General features: G+C 38.0%; 1 pseudogene; it reads right to left on the bottom strand.

Annotated features, from left to right (window-relative positions):
* The window catches only part of LOC138850340 (sorting nexin-7-like), a 415,797-nt pseudogene extending 392,496 nt beyond the window's left edge, over positions 1-23,301 (bottom strand).
* Positions 23,302-23,982: the final 681 nt, after the last annotated feature.

The following is a 23,982-nucleotide window of genomic DNA, read 5'->3' as shown; positions in this document are numbered from 1 at the left end:
TTGACAGGCAGAGTGGACAGTGAGAGAGAGAGAGACAGAGAGAAAGGTCTTCCTTTGCCGTTGGTTCACCCTCCAATGGCCGCCGCGGCCGGCGCGCTGCGGCCGGCGCACCGCGCTGATCCGATGGCAGGAGCCAGGAGCCAGGTGCTTTTCCTGGTCTCCCATGGGGTGCAGGGCCCAAGCACTTGGGCCATCCTCCACTGCACTCCCTGGCCACAGCAGAGGGCTGGCCTGGAAGAGGGGCAACCGGGACAGAATCCGGCGCCCCGACCGGGACTAGAACCCGGTGTGCCGGCGCCGCAAGGCGGAGGATTAGCCTAGTGAGCCGCGGCGCCGGCCAAATTAAATTATTATTGAATGCTTTAAAAGAATTGTCTTATTTCACAAATACAGGCATAGTTATTTTCTTTCTTTAAGAATTTTGTTTTAACTGGTTAACAGTCTTTCTATAGGGCTATAGGCTAAGCAAAATTATATTAAATTGCACTTGTCTATATCTTTAGATCTAGATGATTCTCCCATTTTACTTTTAGGCCATCAATTTCAAGGGTGAAATTATAAATGTAAATGTTAATACACACACACATACCCTGTATATATTACATGATGATATTTTTCACTTTATCACAAGAAAATATTTTTGACATATTTTGTTATTGGTTAATAAAAAAGTTAAAAATTACCAATTTGGAAAAATACTAGGAAGAATTTAAAAACAGTAATATATGTGAATCAGGGTAAATTAAGAAATATGTTATCTTTTAAGGAAATCATTCTTAGTATTTTAGAAGCATAAAACATTTAAATATTGCTATAGCTATTATTCGTGCCAATGCTACATACTTGCAGATGAAAATGATTTATTGATGAATTGCAAGTATTTCTTTTAAAGATGAAAGTTAGAATGATTATCAACTAAAACTACAATGACAAATACTGCAGATATAATATCGAAAATATAGATAATTCTGTACTAGAATGCAACTTACCCAGTTTTCATTTTCATACATGCCATACTTGAAAACTTTTATATTCTCTTACAATTATAGTTGTTTGTTGTCACTGAATTTATAAAGATCTAATTTATTTGCTACTTAAAAAAAATAATATAGTTGAACATAGTTAAAGCAATTTCTGTAATTATTCTATCTACACTTTAAGGTATCACAAATGGCTTACTTTTCTTTATTTTTTACCTATTATTCCCAATGTGTCTTCCCAGATTTAGGCACCTAAATTTTCTAGAGCAGAAAGCTTTAGTGCACACTGCAAGATTAAGTCAGCTCTTTAAGATTCTGCACCCCCAGATTTTCTCTATTTATCAGCTCACTTGGTTCTTGCTAGTCCATGTTAGTAAACAGAAAACGGATCAGCCAGTAGCAGGTCTTCCAGATGAACAGACACATGACAACATCTCTATGTGAACTGTAGTACTCAGCACCATTCTTCATATTGGACAATTCCACGTGGTGAGATCTTTAAACAAATTATCTTCCAAGACCTAAGACTCAAGAGAAGGATTTTAGTAAATGCCATTAGTAGAGTAAAATTCAGGTTTAGAAATACATTTTTTAAAACAGACAATTACATTGCTTTTTAATTTGAATAATTTACTTCAGCTTTGCTGGCTGGGTTGTGATATTCTAAAAATGAGCAGATATTGATAAAATGCCTTTAAAACTTAGTATTTTATAACTTGTGTCTTTTATATGTCTTATAATCAAGATAATATTGGCAAATTTTTTACTTAGACCAGGAAAGTTCACTTTCAGAATAAACATGATTTTTCAAGCTAAGACAGTGAGAACAAAGAACTGAGAAGCCTGTGCAGGAAAGTAGAAACTCAAATTGTTCAGAAAACTTCTCTCAGACTCTATAAACATTTGAGAACCACTTTCCATAAATCAGAGATAGTGACCACTATTTAATACATCAATAAAACTTCTACTGGGAAAGTAGTCCTTTCCTCTCATTTTCTTTTTTCTTTTTTCTTTTTTTTTTTTTTTTGACAGGCAGAATGGACAGTGAGAGAGAGAGACAGAGAGAAAGGTCTTCCTTTTGCCGTTGGTTCACCCTCCAATGGCCGCCGTGGCTGGCGCGCTGCGGCCAGCACACCGCGCTGATCCGATGGCAGGAGCCAGGAGCCAGGTGCTTTTCCTGGTCTCCCATGGGGTGCAGGGCCCAAGCACTTGGGCCATCCTCCACTGCACTCCCGGGCCATAGCAGAGGGCTGGCCTGGAAGAGGGGCAACCGGGACAGAATCCGGTGCCCCAACCGGGACTAGAACCCGGTGTGCCGGCGCCGCTAGGCGGAGGATTAGCCTAGTGAGCCGCGGCGCCGGCCCCTTTCCTCTCATTTTCTGAAAGTCTTTGAATTTGGCTTTACAATACATTGCTATTGTATATTTAACATTTTCTTTTATATTTCTGTCTTCCTCAAAGCATCTGTAGTTTTACACTGTGAAAATAATATCCTTAGTACCTCTGCTTCAGAGTTTGATGTACATAAAATATTTTCAAACTGAGGAGACCGTGGTGCGTTGTGTTTAGGTGCCATTTGGAATACTGGTATCCTGTGTCCGAGTGGCAGGTCGAGTCCCAGCTGCTCCTCTTCTGATACTGTGTCTGAGAAGGAAGGCCGTGGTAGCCCAAGTGCTTGGGCATCTGCCACCCAAGTGTGAGACTACGATGGAGTTCCTGGCTACTGGTTTTGGCCTGACCCAGACACCTGGCTGTTGTAGCCATTTGGGAATGCACCAGTGAATGGAAGGCCTCTCTCTTTGTCTTGTCCTCTCTCTCTCTATTCTGCCTTTCAATTAAATTAGTAAATAAAGTCCTAATAAAAAATGGAAGCCAGATCTGGCATTGTGGTACAGTGATGTCAGCATCCCTTATGGGTGCCGGTTCCTGTCCTGGTGGTTCCACTTCTGATCCAGCTTCTTGCTAATGCATCTGGGAATGCAGTGGAAGATTGCCCAAGTGTTTTGTGGGAGATCAAATGAAGCCCTTAGGGCCTGGCTTCAGCTTGGCCCAAAGCTAGCTGTTACAGGTATCTGAGGGCTTAAGCAGTGGATGGAAGATATCTCTCTCTCTCTCTCTCTCTCTCTCTCTCTCTCTCTAACTCTGACTTACAAATAAATAAATGAGTCTTAAAAAAACAGAAATGAATGGAGGAATCCTTTTACTTCATGTATTATATGCCTGGAATGTCCCTAATTTTGGTAACGATATCATGAGAAATAATCCATATTGTGAGGGAAAGCCAATATTCTTTTTTTTTATTAACACTTGATTCTTTGTGAATTCTATATGAATTACTTGGAGAAATTCACATGATGCAGAAAAAAGTAACTGCCTACCAACGAAAGGTGTACCTTGTATTAAAAACAAATTTAGACTTCTCTTCTAAAATCTTGATATCAGGAGAAATAAGTAAAAGTCAAAGTTTTAGAAGCACCAAGCATCAGTTAAGAGGCAACTATTAATATATAAACAAATGTAATGTTTGCTATCCAAAGAGAACTGAGTTAATAACTTAATTCTTATTCAGACATACATATTTTGACCCTTAATAATACCACAGATTATTGACCAGGTGCTCAAGCAGAAAGAATTAGTAGAAAATGCAATTTATGTTGGAATCAAATTGGCCATTATCAATTAATAAAAAGAATCAAATTTTTACCATTGTTTGTCTAAAGGCATCCCAACTCTACCCACACATATGAAGACACATAAAATGGGTGATATAGGCTTAGATATAGGACAACTGTTTTTAAAAAAAGCAGATTTCTCACAAATGTGCTATTTAAATAAAGTGTTGATCAACTTCAAAATGTGAACATTAAAATCCATTAATAAATCCAAAGCAATATGCAATGTCAAGTGTGTGCCAAGCACTGTTTTTTTTAAACTTTTATTTAATGAATATAAATTTCCAAAGTACAGCTTATGGATTACAATGGCTTCACCCCCCATAACGTCCCTCCCACCCGCAACCCTCCCCTTTCCCACTCTCTCTCCCCTTCCATTCACATCAAGATTCATTTTCATTTCTCTTTATATACAGAAGATCAGTTTAGCATACATTAAGTAAAGATTTCAACAGTTTGCTCCCACACAGAAACATAAAGTGAAAAATACTGTTTGAGTAGTAGTTATAGCATTAAATCTCAATGTACTGCACACTAAGGACAAAGATCCTACATGAGGAGTAAGTGCACAGTGACTCCTGTTGTTGACTTAACAAATTGACACTCTTGTTTATGGCATCAGTAATCAACCTAGGATCTTGTCATGAGCTACCAAGGCTATGGAAGCCCCCTGAGTTCACTGATTCTGATAATTTTTAGACAAGGCCATGGTCAAAGTGGAAGTTCTCTCCTCCCTTCAGAGAAAGGTACCTCCTTCTTTGATGACCCGTTCTTTCCACTGGAATCTCACTCGTGGAGTTCTTTCATTTAGGTTTTTGTTTTCCCCCAGAGTGTCTTGGCTTTCCATGCCTGAAATACTCTCATGGGCTTTTCAGCTGGATCCGTATGCCTTAAGGGCTGATTCTGAGGCCAGAGTGCTGTTTAGAACATCTGCCATTCTATGGGTCTGCTGTGTATCTCACTTCCCATGTTGGATCATTCTCTCCCTTTTTTATTCTATCAGCTAATATTTGCAGACACTATTCTTGCTTATGTGATCCCTTTGGTTCTTAGTCCTATTATTATGATCAATTGTGAACAGAAATTGATCACTGGGACTAGTGAGATGGCATTGGTACATGCCACCTTGATGGGATTGAATTGGAATCCCCTGGTATGTTTCTAACTTTACCGTTCGAGGTAAGTCAGCTTGAGCATGTCCCGAATTGCACATCTCTCCCCTCTCTTATTCCCACTCTTATATTTAACAGTGATCATTTTTCAGTTAAGTTTCAGCACTTAAGAAGAATTGTGTATTTATTACAGTATTCAACCAAAAGTATTAAGTAGAACAAACAAACAAAAAATACTAAGAGGGATAACATATCAAGTTGCTCATCGATAGTCAGGGTGAGGGCTGATCAAGTCACCGTTTCTCATAGTGTTCATTTCACTTTAACAGGTTTCCTTTTTGGTGCTCAGTTAGTTGTCACCTATCAAGGAGAACAAGTGGTATTTGTCCCTTTGGGATTGGTGTATTTCACTCAGCATAATGTTTTCCAAATTCCTAGCAGGGATCACTTTTCAGTTAAAATTTAAACACCTAAGAATAATTACAGAGTTTAACCAATGGTACTAGAACAAAAAAAATACTAAAATGGATAAAGTATTACATTGTACATCAACCGTCAGAACAAGAGCTGATCAAGTCACTGTTTCTCATAGTGTCCATTTCATTTCAACAAGTTTCCCCTTTGGTGCTCAGTTAGTTGTTGCCGATCAGGGAGAACATATGATATTTTCCCTTTGGGACTGGCTTATTTCACTCAGCATGATGTGTTCCAGATTCCTCCATTTGATATTTATATATTTGTTTCCATCTACTTGAAAGGCAGAATTACAAAGAGAAAGACTGTTGCCTCCCACTTACTGGTTCACTCCCTCAAATGCATGCAAAGATGTGGCTGGACAAAGCTGAAACCAGTCTAGAATTCCATCCAAGTCTACCATGTCAGTGGCAGGAGTTCAAGCCCTTGAGCCACCATCTGCTCCCGCCCATGCTGCATTAGCAGGAAGTTTTACTGGAAGCAGAGCATTCACAATTTAAATCAGCACTTTGATATATGACGTGGAAATTCCAAGTTGTACTTTAACTTATTGAGCCAAAATGCCTGCCTTTTATACATTGATTGGTTTCTGAATGTCAAAACATCTTTGCATCATAGGAAGAAATCCCACTTTATCTTAATACATAATCTTTGTGATGTAATGCTATATTTGGCTGCTAATATCTTGTTGAGAACTTTTGCATCTATGATCATCAAGGATATTGGTCTTTAGTTTCCTTTTTTATTTTTAATTGTTTAAATATTTACTTGTTTATTTATTTGACAGGTAGAGTTACAGACAGAGAGAGAGAGAGAGAGAGAGAGAGAGAAAGGTCTTCCCTCCATTGGTTCACTCCCCAAGTGGCCTCAACAGCCGGAGCTACGCTGATCCGAAACCAGGAGCCAGGTGCCTCTTCCCAGTCTCCTATGCAGGTGCAGGGGCCCAAGCACTTGGGCCATCCTCCACTGCCCTCTCGGGCCACAGCAGAGAGCTGGACAGGAAGAGGAGCAACCAGGACCAGAACGTGATGTCCATTTTAGTTTCCTTTTTATGCTGTGCTTTTATTTATATAATTTTATTTATTTTGTGGGGTATCAGAGTAATGCTGGCCTCAAAAAATAATTTGGTGAAGTTTCAGCCTTTTCATTATTTTAAAGTTTGAGCAGTATTGGAGGCAGCACCTCTTTAAGTGTTTCATAAATTTTTGAGTTACAGGGGACAGCATTGTGGTGTAGTGTGTAAAGCCTCTGCCTATAATTCCAGCACCCCATATGGGCACCAATTTGAGGCCTGGATGCTCCAGTTCCAATCCAGCTCCCTGCTAATGTGACTGGGAATGCAGCAGAAGATGACCCAAGTCCCTGGGCTCCTGCCACCCATGTGGGAGATCCAAAAGAAACTCCTAGTTTCTGGCTTTGGATCAGCCCAGCTCTGAACTTTGCAGCCATTTGGGGAGGGAACCAATTAATGGAAGATCTCTCAATCTCTCTCTCTATCTCTCTCTCTCCTTCTCTGTGTGTGTGTGTCTCCCTCTCCATCTCTCCCTTCAAATAAAAAAATAAATCTTTTAAAAATTGAGTTGCAAAGCCACCTGGTTCTGAGATAAGATTAACCTTATACTAAGTAAAGAGTTCAACAAATAGTATGTAGAAAAAAAAAACTGTTTCTCAACAGTTGAGACAAGCGCTCAAAGTCTCTATTTCACTCCTATACCTTTTAGGTACTTTATTAGTTACCACAGATTATGAAGAACATTTGGTATTTGTCTTTTGGGGACTGACTTATTTCACTACATATAATGGTTTCTTTAGTAATCCATCAGTCATTCAGGAACATATTGCTCAATTTTCACATATTTGTAAGTTTTATATTGTTCCTCTTGTGTTATTTATAGTTTTATGCTTTTGTGGTCTAGAAGACACATGGTATGAGGTCATTATTTTTAAATTTGTTAAAAATATTTGATCACTAAATGGCATCTCATTTCTTCATTCATGTTAAAAATTGTTTTTCTCTGACTTGGTTATTTCAAAAACCTTGTCCTCAATAGCAGAAATTCTTCACTTCTGCTTGGTCTATTCTGTTTTTGAAACTCTCAGTTGTATTATTTATTTCATTGATTGAAAGTTTTAGCTCCAAACTGTATTAGTTCTTTTGAATGATCTCTCTTAGCTGAATTCCTCATCAATGTTATGCATTGTTTTCTTCATTTATTTGAATTGTTTATCTGTATTCTCCCTCACTACGCTAAGTTTCCTCAGGATCATTATTTGAATTCCTCTTAAGGCACTTCACCATTTTTTCTCAACTCAAGGTTCTATTTCTGAAAAACTCCTGAATTCTTTGCAAGTTGCCATGTTCCCTTGCTTTTTCACATTCCCAGTGTCCCTGTGTTGTCATCTTTGCATCAGGTTTAACAGTTCTTTCATCTTCATGGAGCAGCTTTTTTTTTTTTTTTTTGACAGGCAGAGTGGACAGTGAGAGAGAGAGATAGAGAGAAAGGTCTTCTTTTTCCATTGGTCACTGCCCAATGGCCACTGTGGCCGGCGCACCACACTGATCTGAAGCCAGGAGCCAGGTGCTTCTCCTGGTCTCCCATGCAGGTGCAGAGCCCAAGCACTTGGGCCATCCTCCACTGCACTCCCTGGCCACAGCAGAGAGCTGGACTGGAAGAGGAGCCACTGGGACAGAATCCGGTGCCCTGACCAGGAGTAGAACCCGGTGTGCTGGCGCCTCAGGCATTGGATTAGCCTACTGAGCCACAGTGCTGGCCATGGAGCAGCTTTCATGAGAAAAACTGTTTTGTTTAGATGAAAGGCAGTTTCAGTTAGGTTGTTGCTTTTGCTTTGGTTTCATATGAGCTCAGAAGCGTAAACATTTAGTGATTTCTTTAGCTGTAATCAGTGTAAGTTATCTATGGGAGCCATAGTTGTCTAGTTTATAGTCTGTAGCAGCTCGTGGAGGTAGTAGTCTGACTTTAAAGTGGACATGGACTTCCAAAGGTGTGTACTTTCAAGCCACAAAGAGTTGTCAATCATGTTGGAGTTTGTGATGGCAGTAGCTATATTCCTGGCACCCCATCAGACAAGCCTGAGTAACATTGGGGCTTCTGGCACCCATAGCTATGGCCCTGGAACTGTGTAATATGGATGGGACCCTCCCTAGATTCTTTCCTGCAGGTCTTGTTGATTGCAGGGCTTATAGCATCAACATTCCCAGTTCTAGCCCTGGGTGATATGAGAAAATCCTTATGTATGGGGATGTACGTGGGTACTTGTGAGCCTGGAATAGTTGAATCCATGTAGGGTCTTCCCAAGGTCCTGTGATATGGGTCCTGGTAACTCTGAGGAATGTAGTGCCAATAGTCACAGCCTGGAGCTGCAGGACAAGAAGGATACCTTGCTGAGTTACCATGGGAAAATCATAGGCTATGCTGGGGATTGTACACTGGTAGCCATGGACCTGTAGCATCGAAATGGAGAAAGAGGCTTCTCCAGGTCCACAAGGTCAAGGATAGTTGTTTCCAGGATTCAGAGAGTCAAGAATCACAGTCCTAGGGCTGCAGAATGCAGTGGATATCTTAACCAGGTCTCACATTTGACATTCAGTGTATGCCTGGGGTTACACACTGACAAGCATGCGTCTGGGGCACTAGAATTCAGATAGAGTTCTCCCAGTTCCCATGGATCGATCTGCAGTGACTATGTGGAATATTGACCCAACAGTCGCAGTCCCTGAGCTGAAGACATTGAGGGATAACTTACTACACCCTACAGGTTGACCACAGGTTGTGCTGGGGGTTGTGCAATAGCAGCTGCAACCCTAGATCAACGGGTTTCAGTGAGGGCCTTTCCCAGGTCCCAGGACTCATGTAATAGTCAATACCCAGATCTGCAGAATGCACTGGGGTCCTTAGGTACTTCAGAGGGAACTCAGGTTACCGTAGAATAAAACAACAGTCACAGTACCAGAGCTGTACTCAGAAGGTACCTTACTAAGGTATTACATGGTTATTTCAGGTTATACTGGGATTGCTCATTAGCAGGTTCAGGTGCAAGCCTGGAGAGAGAGAAATATAGATAGGGCCTTCCTCTGGTCCCACAGGAGAGCACAGGTGTCCCTGTAACTTATTAAATCAAGAATCATGGTTCCAGAGCTTCAGAATGCAGCAGAATCCTTCCCCAGGTCCCACAGGTGAGAACAGGTTTTCCTGGGGATTTTGGTTCTGTAGCTGCCAACTTGAAGCACAGGAACATCTACAGAATCCTCCTTATCCCACATTTGGGTTTAAGTTACTCCATAGATTGTAGCACCAACAGTCACTGTTCCAGAGCTTCAGTACAGAGAAAAGATATCCCCCAATTCCCACAGAGCTTGCAATGCTGATGCTGGGGTTTGTGCCCTGGCCACCCAGCACCCTGTTCTAGGAGATGCGGGGGTGGGGGGTTCCTCGGGTCTGGTCTTCGTGGCTTGTGTATAGGTTGCTGCTGGTACCAAGCTCCAAGAAGCAGTAGAATCTCCCCTAGATCATGGTGGGTAAGTAAGCATCGCTCCTGCAGCTTCAGGATGCAAAAGGTCCTGTTCTCTGCCCTGTGAGGAACCCTGGTTGCAGCTCCTGGGAGCTTCTGGTAGCACTGGGGTTTCTTGCAGTTCGTTAAGGCAAAATGGAGTTTGAAAGCAACTGTACCACAGCTGCTCAGGTCTGGAGCTGTAGGGGTGGGGGTAGCCAATGTGGGTATCTTTTTTGGAGAAAAGCAGTTGCTTGGACCCCAGTCAAGCTATTAGGCCAGTGAGGACTGTGAAATTCTGTGTGAGGACTGTCAGTATGTGAAAATGATGGGGGGAGGGATCATAAAGCTTTTCCCTTATCTTTTCCCAGCAAAATGGCCTCCCCCTGACCTCCCAGCCAGGGTAGAAAGTGTGATGTACTTTATTCCCTCTCTCTCTCTCTCTCTGCTGGCTTGTGAAGTCTCTGCCATTCAGGGTTCCTATCACACCTTTACTGAAATTCTCTCTCAATCTCCTGGAAATGTAGTCCTTCCTTTGATGTTCTGGTTCTCTTCTGTGGTGGAGGCAAGTGCAGGGCCTCTCTGTGCAGCTATTCTGGAACCAATCTGGCACATTATAATTTTTGTTTGTATTTCACTGTTGCCACCATGACAGCTCCTGAGGGAAGAGACTATTTTATCTACCACATTTATCTGCAGTACCTTACACATTACAAGCCAGAAATGATATTCAATAAAGTTCACTAAATGGTGGATGAATTAATAACTGGTTAGTTAGAGTAACAGGAAGAAAAGAGCATACATAACATTTGAAGCAATGTAAGCTTTGATGTATTGTTTTAATCTCTGAGTCTCTGATTCTTCCTCCATAAAAGGAGGATAGTTTCTATCTCTGAAGATGAAGTAAAATGTAAAATGTCATTAGTAGGGTGCCAACAACAAAGCAGGCATTCATTGGATGATATCTACACACGATTTATACCTTATATACCCTGTGTGTGTGTGCAAACCCGGCTTCCTGACCAAGAGTCATCTGTCTATGACTGCTAGTGGCATGACTACTTTTATAATCTCTTATCTTCTATCTTTCATTCCAAGTATCAAATTAGGTAAAGCTGTCCTTGCTGTTGGCTTTCTGTATTTCACTCACAGACAGAGGGAGGTAATAAGGAAAGCTTCAATCCAACAAGAATGTAGGCTCTGTGTGGATAATGTAGAGTTTTTGGTCCTCTTTTTATGACCTTCTATATACTTAGGTCCTAAAGCAATGCTCAGTACATATACATTGGAAGTTGAATGAATTTGCTTTTGGACCCAAGAAATGAGGAACTCATACTGGAGAAAACATATAAATTCACATTTGGCCCAGCTTTTTCACAAAGTGTGCATGAGTGCCCAGCACTGATCTGACCTGATTTTTACTTGCTTAATGCCTGATGACATAGTTCCCTTGCAAATTTTCAAGGGGAAGGTGTAACCAGCAGAAACCCTTTGGACAACCTCTAATCTTCCGGTTTTATACCATCACATATAGCTTCACTATGAGATTTTTCAAAAAAATATGAAACCTAGCTGACACACTTAAAGAAGGACTGAATGCATGTAAATAGGAGAAGTCTTCAAAAAGTTCATGAAACATATATTATGAAAAACTGTACATTAATTTCAATTTTTGCATCAAACTAAATTTATCTTTTGATTCCATTTTCCATGTTCCTGGATGAGGATTTTCAATATTATAAAGGTGTCACTTCCCCTCCAAATAAATCTATGAATTCAATGACATTCAATTAGAATCTCAATAGAATGTTGTTGAAGAAGATATAAAAGTAAGCTGTAATAAATTTTACAACCTAGATAAAATTTACTTGAATAAGTAAATATAAAAAAATTATTTAAATTTCAAAGTTAAAAAAAAAATAAAAAATCTGAGGCAGATTTTATGACTAAAATATAAATCCCTGAAGAACTGTTTACGATGGAAATTCTGAAAAACTGTAACAATATCAGTGCTAGCTGGCACCGCTGCAATACCAAACATCATCAGCCAATTCACCTCTCATTCATGTCTGTTGCTAAGTGTTTAGTTACTGTAAATGCTTTAGATTTCGCATAATTTATGTAAATTATTAAACACCTGTTCTCTTCCCAGAAAATGAAGATATGAAACAGTCTCCTTAGTTTAATTGATTCCTGGATTGAGTTCTGTCATTGTTTCCCCAGCAACTACAAAGGAGTTGTAGCTCCCTAATGGTCAGATATTGTTGAAAGAGACAGATGTTAGGAATTGGTCTCTGAGATACATATATCTATGCAGCTTCACATGTGGATGAACAAGCATGTAAATGAATAAACTTAAATATCATTGTTCCTCCTGAATGCATTTAGGACAAAATGTGCACACTTTCAATAACACTTCTTTGGTAAGTAATTTTGCTGCTTTTTCCATACTGTTTTTTTTTTTTTTCACATTTTCAGCATTAGCCTTAAATTGAAAAAAAAAAGGGGGGGGGTCATATTTTCCTTAAAGAAACCATCCATATCCTCTTCTAAATACCTAGATCAAATCGCATGCTTCAAAAATTTCCAAACAGCTAATTCAAGAGAATGATGCTTATGGTGAATTGAAAACCAAAGGTGCTGGCTTGAAGTCTGTTAGATAAACACCACATCATGTGAAAAACCAGTAATTGCTATTATTACTCTCCTCTGTAAATGGCCCAAAAGTTTCCAGACCAAAATAATATTGGAACCATCTACCACCCTAGACAGGGATTTTAATTGGCTCTTTATTACACAAAATCATATATAAAATACAATTTGTAGTTACACTGAACCAGTTGAAATATAATGTATTAGTTCTATAAATAAAATCTTTCTATGAAATTAAAAAAAATTCAAAGTTCAATACAGAAGGGAGAACTTGTGATGTCAGGTATCAAAATATATGAAAGTATGAAAACTAAAATGGTGTTATACAATAATATAACAAGAACACAAATTGATTAGATCAATTGAAACGCTTAGAAACATGTAAAAGCTAAAAAAGAAATAGCATAGAAATATAGGTAAAAATTGAGAAAATATGTATTTAGTATGTATTAACATAACATTAATTTCTTTTAATATAAATTAGGGGACAGTTTTCCATAAGTTCATTTGAAGAAAAATAATATGGTTGAACACTTTATGCTGTATGCAGAGTGAATAGTCTAAGTAAAAATTTAAAATATTACAGAGAAACTAATAGCATATGTTAATTAGCTCAGTGTCAGGAATATTTCATAAGCTTGCATAGTACCAAAATTCCCAAAGGAGAAGTGTATATATCAGATAACAAAATGTTAAAAACTTCAGAAAATGCATCATTATAAATAAATCTGATAAGAAAAAAACCATAAATAACCTGAAAGATAAATGCTAGTTTTGATGAGAATATTTAAAGACAAAATATACAAAACATTATTAGCAGATAAAGAGATTTTACAAAGCAAGAAAAGGACAAACAACCTCAGTAAACTAACAAAGGATAGGATTAAGCAATTCACAATCAATTAACACTAGACAATTTAAGTAAAATGTATCACAGTAAGCAAGTGGATGTGTATTAAAACCATTTAAATAGAATTTAAGATGTAATTTAATCACACATTTTAAAATATTTTGTGGCAGTCAATGTTTATAAGAAGATATGGTAATAGGTATCCTTCTACTCTGATTATGGTATATTTCAGCAAGGCAACTTTGCAAAATCTAGCAAATATGTGTACCCTTGGACTCTGCAATTCCACTTCTATCTTTTAAGAAATAGGAAATACATAAGGTTATGTGTACATGTGTATTTCCCAAAATTTCTGATGAACATGAAACCATAGGTATAGGAAGCTCACAGAACATCAAATGGAAAGAATACCAAGAAGTCTACACCTATGAATACTATAGTCAAACTACAGAGAATAAAACAAATGCATGATGAAAGAAAACACATTACCTACAGAGGAATAAGAATATCAGTTACACCAGACAATTATTCAGAAAACATGCAACCAATAAGAGAGTAGAGTAAAACATTTGAAGAATAGGAGCAACCACAACAACAAAAATCCACCAATGTATAATTTGGTTATTCAGTGAAAGAATACTTCAAACACAAAGAACAAAGACCATCTCAACAAATAAAAAGTAAGGGAATCAGCAAGACATAGTGTGAGAAATATAAAAAGAAAGTCTACAGAGAGAACAAACTTAAGGACATTTTGAAAAAGCTGGCATTGTGGTGTGGTGGGCTAAGTTGCCTCTGGCATCACTGGTATGCTATATGGGCCCAGGTTCCAGTCCTGGCTGATCCACTTTCCCATCCAGCACCCCACTAATGCACCTGGGAAAGAATCAGAAGACAGCTGACATGCTTGGGTCCCTGCCACCCATATGGCAGAACTGGGTGAAAACTGGATGACGTTCCTGGCTCCTGGCTTCTGTCTTCAGCTTGGCCCAGTCCCAGTCATTTGGGGAATGAACCAATGAATTCTCTATCTCTATCTCTATCTCTATCTCTATCTCTATCTCTATCTCTATCTCTATCTCTATCTCTCTCCTCTCTCTATAACTCTGCCTTTCAAATAAATAAATCTTTAAAATGAAAAAGGCAAAACTGGAGATACAGTGAAAAGATCAGCAATTTCCAGGCCTAGTCAGGCGTAGGAAAGGATAGGTGGAGTACATAGGATACCATAAAGGCAGATACTTGCAGGGATGTGGTTGTCAAAAGACACAGAACTTTGCAACATCACGAGTGTACCCTAATGTAAACTATGGACTTTATTCAGTAGTAGTGTACTAACATAGGTTTATCAATTGAAACAAGTTACCACACAACTATTAATAATGCACATAGTGGGAACAACAAGAACAAGAGAGAACATATGGCAACCCTTAACATATGCTCCTCAATTCTTCTTCAAATCTAAAATTCCTCTTAAAAATAAAAACTATTACCTAACTAAATTTAGAAATGTTTAAAACAAATACGTAGCAAAAGGAAATTATATTCTTAAGACATGGTTGGGGTAGGAGTGGAACATTAATTGTCTGAGTAATATTTTTTATTTTTAACTAAAATCAAAATATGCATATCTATATGATACTCTGTTACATTTAGGTACATTTATACATTGTGTGATGTCCAATTAGGGTAAGCATATATATTTTTTGAAATAGTGATCATTCTCTGTGATGAAAACATTTAAAATCTTTCCTTCCAGTTTATTTTTAGAAAAATATATAGTGCATTTTCATTCTGGACCATTCTTAAATACACCATTTCAGCTTTAGAAATCAAGAAATCATTAAAAAGAATATTTTTTAAAACTCTTGCTATTTATTTTTCTTACTACATTTAACTTCATCACCTGGGTGATGTCAGGATATGTTGGAAACACATCCTGTGGCCCACTATGTTCCCACAGAAAGGATGCAATAGAAAAATAGCACACAGGCAAAGTAAATGATTAGACTTTGTTATTACAAAGAAAATTTTTGGTATACCACTTAATACATTGGAAATTGCACCCTGTACCCCAGGATCTCACATCTGTCTTTCTGCCATCTAATTTCTCTGTCAGAATGTTAGAGCCACCACAGAATACCTTAAAGACTTTTTCCACACAGCACTCATACTTGAATCCCGCATTTTTAGTCTCTTGCTGTGGTGATGTCATTCAGATGGCCAATGCATAGAAGATGACTGGACTGAAGTGCCCACATCCAATAAAACCCTGAAATGGGTTAGTTGGCGTTTACTGCTCCATTTCCTCACCTTTCTTCATCCTCCCTTTTCCCTCATGGTATGTGTGTGACCATTACATTCAGAGAAATGGGGAGATGGTAAAGTGTTTGAATTAGAGTGAATGGTAGGACAACATATTCACATTTCAATAAATAATATTTGTGGAAAAACAGCAGAATGTAGCAAACATGGACATGGGTTGACCTACTAAGAGGCAGATATGGTCTTGTAGATTTGAGATGATTTTTTCTTCCAAAGGACATCAGCTTTTAGCAGTTGATAATCCCTTCTCTAAAAGGAAGGAGGAGAATTTCAAACACTTTTAACAATTGTTTAAGGAATGCATTTTGAATAGTCCCAAAGCCCCTTAAATTCTCTTTCAATATTAATATACTTTTTAAAATTCAGGTAAAAATAATGCAATCAATCTCATTATTTTTAATTTGATTACTCACTCAATGACTTTTGGGTCACAGAATCCACATCTCATACTCTGATTGCTGGGATAAATTTAGACCCAATTTTTCATCTGATGGATCCATTTTAGTTGAGTAGAGTTGTGTGATTTTCCAAATTTCAAATAATCTTTAAATTTCATTGGCAAAAATGATTAATTTGATTTGATCAGTATGGCTTGTATACATATAAATTAAATGTTAATCTATAGGCCATAAATATGTACAAGTTAGTTAAAAATAAATATTTTCCATGTTAAAAAATCTTAGGTGATATAATCAACATTTAAAGGAAAATATAGAGGAAGTAAAACATACATAGTATGTTTTCATACCTACATACAGGTATGTATGAAACAGCATACTAACACTGCATAACCTCTGTTTGTATACCTATTCCATAGTGACTTACAAATACATAATATCTGCTTTTACAAAAAATTCTATAAAATGCCAGAAATAGAATTCAAAGTAATGATCCTAAGAAAATTCAACATGATAGTAGGAAATACAGATAGTTTAAAAAATGGGGAGGGGTGTTGGGTGACATGAATAAAAAATTTACTATGAAGATAGAAATCATTAAAAAGTCTGAATAGAAATTTTGAAGCTGAAAACTTCAATTAATGAAATAAAAATATAATGATTTTGACAGCAGAATACATAAAACAAAGAAAAGAAGGACAAAGCCTTTTCAAATATCACAGTCACATATAAATAAAATGAAAAAAAAAACTTACTTGAAATATGGGGTACCATTAAATCACAAAATATGTGCTTTATAGGAATTTCTGAGGGAAAAGAGAAGGAAAAAGGCATTTAGAAACTGCTACATAAAAAAGTTGAAATTTCCCTATGTATGAAAGGCATGTGGATATCCAGATACAGGAAACACAAAGGATCCCATGAAGAGTCAACCAAAAATTACTTTCTCCAAGGCATTTTGTAGTCTAATTGTCAAAAGTTAAGGACAAGGAGACATTCTTAAGTGCAAAAAATATAAAAGCATTGAGTTACATATAAAGGAATACTAGTTGGGCTAACACGGACTGCATTTAAGTGGTGTTGCTTGTAATGTCTCTTTTTCAACTCTAATTTATTTTTTTCTCTTTAATTTTTTGTTCATCTGATATATTGTTTTATCTACTCCAAAACCAGCTATTTTTCTTGATCCTTCCAATTTTATTTATTTTCTGATCTTATTATTTCTCATGTCCTGCTAATTTTAAATTAGATTTATTCTTGTTTTACTGTCTTCAAGACACATTGTTGGATAATTTATTTGAGACATTTCTCTTTTTTAATATAAGCTCTTAATGCTCTAAATGTCCCTCTTAATTTCTGCTTTTGCAGTGTCACACAGGTTTTGATATGTTGTGTTTTCATTTTCATTTATTTCAGGAAAGATTTAGATTTCCCGTTTAATTTCTGTTATGATCTATGGATCACTTAGTAGCATGCAACTAATTTCATTATATTCCTAAATGTTATATTGTTCCTTTTTGTTGACTTCTAATTTCATTCTTTGTGATATGAGAAGATACAAGATATGATTTCAATTTTTTTAGTTACTGACACTTGAGTTGTGGCTTAATATATTGGTCTGTCATAGAAAATTTTCCATGTGCTAATGAGAGAAATGTTATTCTGTACCTGTTGGGAGAAATGTCCTGCAAATTTCTGTCAGGTCCATTTGCTCAATAATATGGTTCCAGTCTGATTTATTTTTGTTCATCTTCTGTCTGGAACACCTATTCTTTACTAGCAGATGGGTGTTGAAGTCAACCACTGTTTTTGTATTGGTGTCAATCTCTCTAAGTCTAATAGTATTTGCTGTATGTGTCTGAGTGTTCTTGTGTTGGTATTGTTTATGTTTATTACTGTTACATCTTCTTGGAGAATTGAGCTTTTATAAATTGAACTTCCTTTTCTATCTTTTTACTTTTGGATTTAAAGTCCATTTTATGTGATATGAGTATAGCTATTGCTACTCAATTTTGGTTTCCATTTGCCTGTATTTTTTCCCAGCCCTTCACTTCAAATCTATCTATATCTCTATTAGTGAAGTGAGTTTCTTGTAAGCAGTATATATTCAGGTCTGATTTTTTTTTTAATCCATTTGGCCAACCTAAATTTTTTGGTAGGAGAATTTAATCCATTGACATTCAAGGTTAGTATTGATAGATAAGGACTAACATTTATCATTTTGTTGACTGGTCACTGATTTATTCTGGTCTGTTCATGAACTTGGTAGTGTCATATGTTTCCTTGTCCACTTCTAATGCAGGACTCATTTCAGAATTTCCTGTAAGGCTGGTCTGGAGATGGTGAAATACAATTTCTTGTCAAGTGGTCTGGAAGAAAATACCTAATTTCTCCTTCTCTTCCAAAGGATAACTTCTCTGGAGATAATCTTCCTGGTTGGAAATATTTTTTGATTCATTTATTTATTTGAAAGTCAGAGTTAGATAAAAAGAAGGATAGACAGAGAGAGCTCCCATTCACTGCTTCACTCCCTAGAAGGCTGCAATGGCCAGGGATGAGCCAAGCTGAAGCCAGGAGCCAAGAGCCTCCTCCAAATCTCCAAGGTTAGCAGCAGGGGCCCAAATACTTGGATCATTTTCTGCCGCTTTTCCCAGGCTATTAGCAAATAGCTGAATCAGAAGTGGAGCTTCTGGGAAACAAACCAGCACCCACATGGGATGCTGGTATTGAAGGCAGTGGCTTTACCTGCTATTCCACAACACCAGCCCCGGAGAATTTTTTCTTTTAAGAAAATTTATATATCATCCCACTCTCTTGTGATTGTTGTATTTCTGCAGAGACATCTGCTGTTAGTCTAATTGGTTTTCCTTTATATTCAATTTGATATTTTTTCTATCTTTAAGGTTCTCCTCTTGTCCTTAATTTTGACAATTTGAACATCTTGGAGATTTTTTTAGTTGAATCTGCTTGAGGTCCTTTGAGCTACCTGTATCATGATGTCCATGTCTTTTCAAGACCTATGTGATTTTCAAAAACTGTTTCATTAAGCAAATCCTCAATGTTTTTTCCTTCTCTTCTCTTTCAGGAATCCCTATAACAGAAATAAATCATCATGTAATGGTATCCCATATTTCAGGTAGGACTTTTTTCATCCCTTTCTCTTTATTTGTGTATGGCTGAGTCACTTCAAAAGACTTGTCCTCCAGACAAGAAATTCATTCCTTCACTTGGTCTATTGTCCCATGAATCCCTCAATCATATTTTTTGTTTCAATGATTAAGGTTATCACCTCCAAAATTTCTGATTTGTTCTTCTTAATCATTTATATATCCCTTAGTGCAAAAATTCTTGACAAAATTCTGGCAAACTGAATCTAACAGCATAGCAAAATTTATACACCACTACCAATCGGGATTTATTTCTGCAATGAAAGGTTGTTTCAACATAAACAGATCAATCATGTGATACACCAAATCAACAGATTGAAAGATAAAATCTACTTGATATTCTCAACAGATGCAGAAAACTATTTAACAAAGTTTATAATCCATTCATAATAAAACCTCTCAATAAACTAAGCATAGAAGTATCTTAAGTCAGTACAATAGAGGCCATCTATGACAAATATACAACAAACATAAAAATCAATAGGGAAAATTGGAAATATTTTCTAAAAGATTTGGTAAAATAAAAGGGCACCCATTCTCCTTGCTTCCATGCAATATATTACTGGAAGACCTCCAGAGCAGTTAGACCATAAAAGGAATTAATGCCATCCAAATCATGAAGCAAGAAATAAAATAGTCCCAGTTTGCAGATATAAAGTCTTACATATAGAAACCTAAAGACCCAAAAACTATTAGAACTTATAAGCAAATTAAGTAAAGTTGAAGAACACAAAAATCTACATGTAAATAAAAGTAACCATTTGTACACTAATAACAAACCATCTTTAAAATGAAATTAAAACCACATCATTTCTAATAGCATCAAAATAATGAATTACTCAGGAATAAATTTAACAGAGGAAGTGAAAGATCTCTACATTAAAAACTACAAAATGCAATCAAAGCACAAATAAACAGAAAGTCATCACATATTTATGGATTTGGATAATTAAAGAGTTCATAAATACGCAAACTATAGAATAATGCAATCTCTCTCAAAATTCCAATGGCATTTTCCATAGAAATTGAAAAAGTATATCTTAAAATTCACATAGAACTACAAAAGACCCCAGCAGAGTCAAACTAAGGTTGGGAAGAACATAGTAAGAAGTATCACATTTCTTGACAAAGTTGTATTGCAAAGCTATAGTGTATAGTTTACTTATTTGAAGGAACAGAAATACAGGGATATATAGATAGATCTTCTATTTATTGCTTCACTCCTTAAATTTCTACAATAGCCAGATCTGGGACAAGATGAACCAGGAGCCAGGAACTCCCTCCCAACATCCCACATGGAGAGCAGTGGTCCACGTACTTGGCCATCTTTTGTTCTCATCCCAGATACATTAGCAAGATGCAGAATTGGAAGAAGAGCAGGACATGAACCAGCAGTCCGACATGGGATGCCAACAGTAGCCCTTTTCTATTTCTGTTGCCTTCTCTTCAATATAATACGTCATTGCTCACACTAAGACTTTTCCAATAGCCTACTTCTAGGTTATCACTCTTCCACATTACCCTTAGTTATTCTCCTCCAAACATTGTTGTTAATTATCACCTCCCAGCTTAAAATCATGCATACTGATCCTCATTAGCACAACCACTGGCTCACCCATCAAGAGCCACTATGAAATTCTAACTTCCCCATCCATTCAGTGCCTATCTAAGGCAGAGAACTTCCCAACCCACCTGCTCTCCAGGCTACTGGATCTTTAATAATTAGTTCCTTATTCTGGCCCAAGGTCCTATCATAGCCCTGGTGTCTACACTGAACCTGTGCTCCCAATGATGATGCCTTGGCAGTGTGGCACACGTGTCTTAGAAAACAATGTGACTAAGTGAGAGGAGGCAGAGTGTAGCTGGGTTATGGCCAATCACACAGTAATGCTGCACACTCTCAATGCTCCTTGGCTGCCCAGAGCAGCTCATAGCAGAGAGAACTATGCTCACAGAAAGGACTGTGCAGATCATGTGTAGTACATAAGGTGGTACAGATGAGTGTTGAACACAATGAGGGCTAGCACTTGGGCATTCCTCAGCTTGGAGGAGAAGGTGTGGTTACAGTCCTTGGTCACATCAACAAAGGTGACCACTCCTCTCTATCCAGTTAACCAGAAGAGAGCTACCACACCCAACCTGGGTGTTACCCTGGATACTCACCCCATCCTGGAGCACTGACCAGAGCTCCTTGGCCACACTCACCACACACCTCTTGGTATTCACTTGATGTGTAGACAAACCACTAAGCCACAGAGGCTTAGCTCAAAGATAAAGCCATCAGAGGGGACAAAAATTCTACAAATGCCTAAAACTAAATGCAGAACTTCAAGAAACAAGAAAAAGGGAGACACTATGACCCCCCCAAAGATACACAACATTCCAATATTATAATGATAAGATGAATATTGAGGCAATACCAGAAATGGAATTCAAAAAATTAATCATAGTTTTACTCAAAAGAATTGGAAGCAAATCCATGAACTAAAGAAAACCATATATGTTATGAATGAAAATTTTTCCAGGAAATTGAGATTTTTAAAAAGAAATGAAAATGATATACTACAATGATTAATTCAACTGATCAAATAAAAATGCAGTGGAAACCTATAACAACAGAATTGATGAGACAGAAGAAAGAATATCTGAGTTAGAAGACAAATCTTGGAAGAATGTCCAGCATATGGGTCTTAGGAGTTTCTAAAGGTGTGGAAAAGAGAAAGGACTAGAAGACCTACTCAATAAAATAATTACAGAAAAATTCCATTACTTGGAGAAAGAAACAAATGTCCAAGTACAGGAAGCACATAGAACTCCTAACAGATAATGAGAAGAGATCTTCACCTCACCATGACACATTGTACTTAGACTTTTCACAGTTAAGCATAAAGAAAAGATTCTAAAGTGTGCATGATAAAAATGTCAGATTACTATCAGAGGATCTCCAATTAGACTCACAACTGACTTCTCATCAGAAACCCCACAGGCTAGAAGATGATGTCAAAATATAGTCCAAACAGTAAGAGAAAGAAACTGTCAACCTAGAATACTGTACCCTGCAAAGCTCTCATCTATGAATGAAGGTGAAATAAAGACCTTCTATAAGAAACAGAAATTGAAATAATTTATCACCATGCATTCAACCTTACAAAAGATTCATAAGGATGTGCTACACACAGAAACAAATCAAGAAAGTCATCATCAAGAAAGACTACAAACACAGTGAAAAACAGTAAAATTACAAAATAAATCCAAAGTAAACAATAGGAATATTCACAGAAAAATGACAGGATCAAGTAGTTACTTATCAATAGTTACCTGAATGTAAATGGCCTCAGCTCTCCAGTTAAGAGATACAGACTGCCCGAATGGATTAAAAAACAAGACCATCTATATGCTTATTACAAGAAACACCTAATCAACAAAGATACACGTACACTGAAAATGAAAGGGTGGAAAAAGATATTCCATGATAATGGGAAAAAAGGGCTGTGTAGCCATCCTAATATCAAACAAAATAGGCTTTAACACAAAACTGTTAAAAGAGACAAAGACAGACACTATGTAATGATTAAAGGATCAATACATAGGAAGATGTGACTATAATAAATCTATATGCACCCCATTAGAGAGAGTAGCTATTTAAAAGAACTGTTAACAGATCTAAAGGGAGACATAGACTTTGATGCATAGTAATGGGGGACTTCAACATCCCACTTTCATCAATGGATAGATCTAACAGATAGAAAATCATCAAGGAAACAACAGAGCTAACTGACACTATAGACCAAATGGACCTAACTGATATCAACAGAACTTTTGACCCCACCGTTGCAGAATACACATTCTTCTCAGTGGTGCATGGACTCTCTCTAGGATAGACCATACACTAGGCCATAAAGCAAGTCTCAGCAAATTCAAAAAAATCAAAACCATACCATCCACCTTCTCGGATCACAATGGATTAAAGCTCAAAACCAACAACTCAAGAATCTCAAGAATGTGTGCAAACACCTGGAGACTGAACAACATGCTTCTAAATAAACAGTGTGTTGTAAGAGAAATCAAAAAATTCTGGGAGTGAGTGAAGATGACCTTACCTCATATCAAAACTTACAGATTTGCATTTAAGTGTTAAAGTGTCGTAAACTTCATACAACATGTCCTGACCAAGCAAATCTTTTGTTCAAGCTAAGCTCCTCTCAGCAGTAGCACATTTGTTAAGAAATCTCGGGGAACAGGAGTTTGGAGGAAAGAAATCGCAGGTGTCACGAAGCCTGGAGTGACTGAGGCACCGAGTCAGAGGCGTCACACACGAGAAAAAGGTGTGATATGTTAGTTTAATTGCTGGTCTACCACAGCATGTTGCTTCCTTCTGACTGTCAAGACACCGGTTCACCTGAAACTTGTCAGTGCGTCCCGCGTGCCTGGCTGAGCCCCCCGCAGCCCGGCCTGCCTCGCACCCGCGTCGGTGCTGTCCTGGGCTCGCTGACAGGTCCCTGCTCCTGACGCGTCACCTCCCAGCCCCAGTGAATCTCCGCAGCCCACTCGCACTGCAGCCTGTTCGCCACCTCGTCCTCCCATTGCAGCAGCAGCAGCGGCCGCGCAGACCTCGAGGGAAAGGGCAGACCCAGCGGGAGCGACCGGCGGGCTGGGCTTCCGAAGCAGCAAGGGGCAGGGAGGCGCGACGGGAGCCCGCACCACAGGTAAAGGGGGCGGCGAGGCGCAGGGCAGCGCCCAGGCACCCAGCGACTTCCAGGCAGGCAGCCCCGCCTCCAGGGCGCTCTCCCTCCCGCGCTCCCGCGCCGCTCGCTCGCAGCCCCAGCAGCAGACGCTGCAGCAT

The sequence above is a fragment of the Oryctolagus cuniculus genome, chromosome 7 (genome assembly GCF_964237555.1).
Source record: "Oryctolagus cuniculus chromosome 7, mOryCun1.1, whole genome shotgun sequence".
Classification (NCBI taxonomy): Eukaryota; Metazoa; Chordata; class Mammalia; order Lagomorpha; family Leporidae; genus Oryctolagus; species Oryctolagus cuniculus.
The sequence above is the reverse complement of the archived record's forward strand: the minus strand, read 5'-3'. Positions and strand labels throughout refer to the sequence as shown.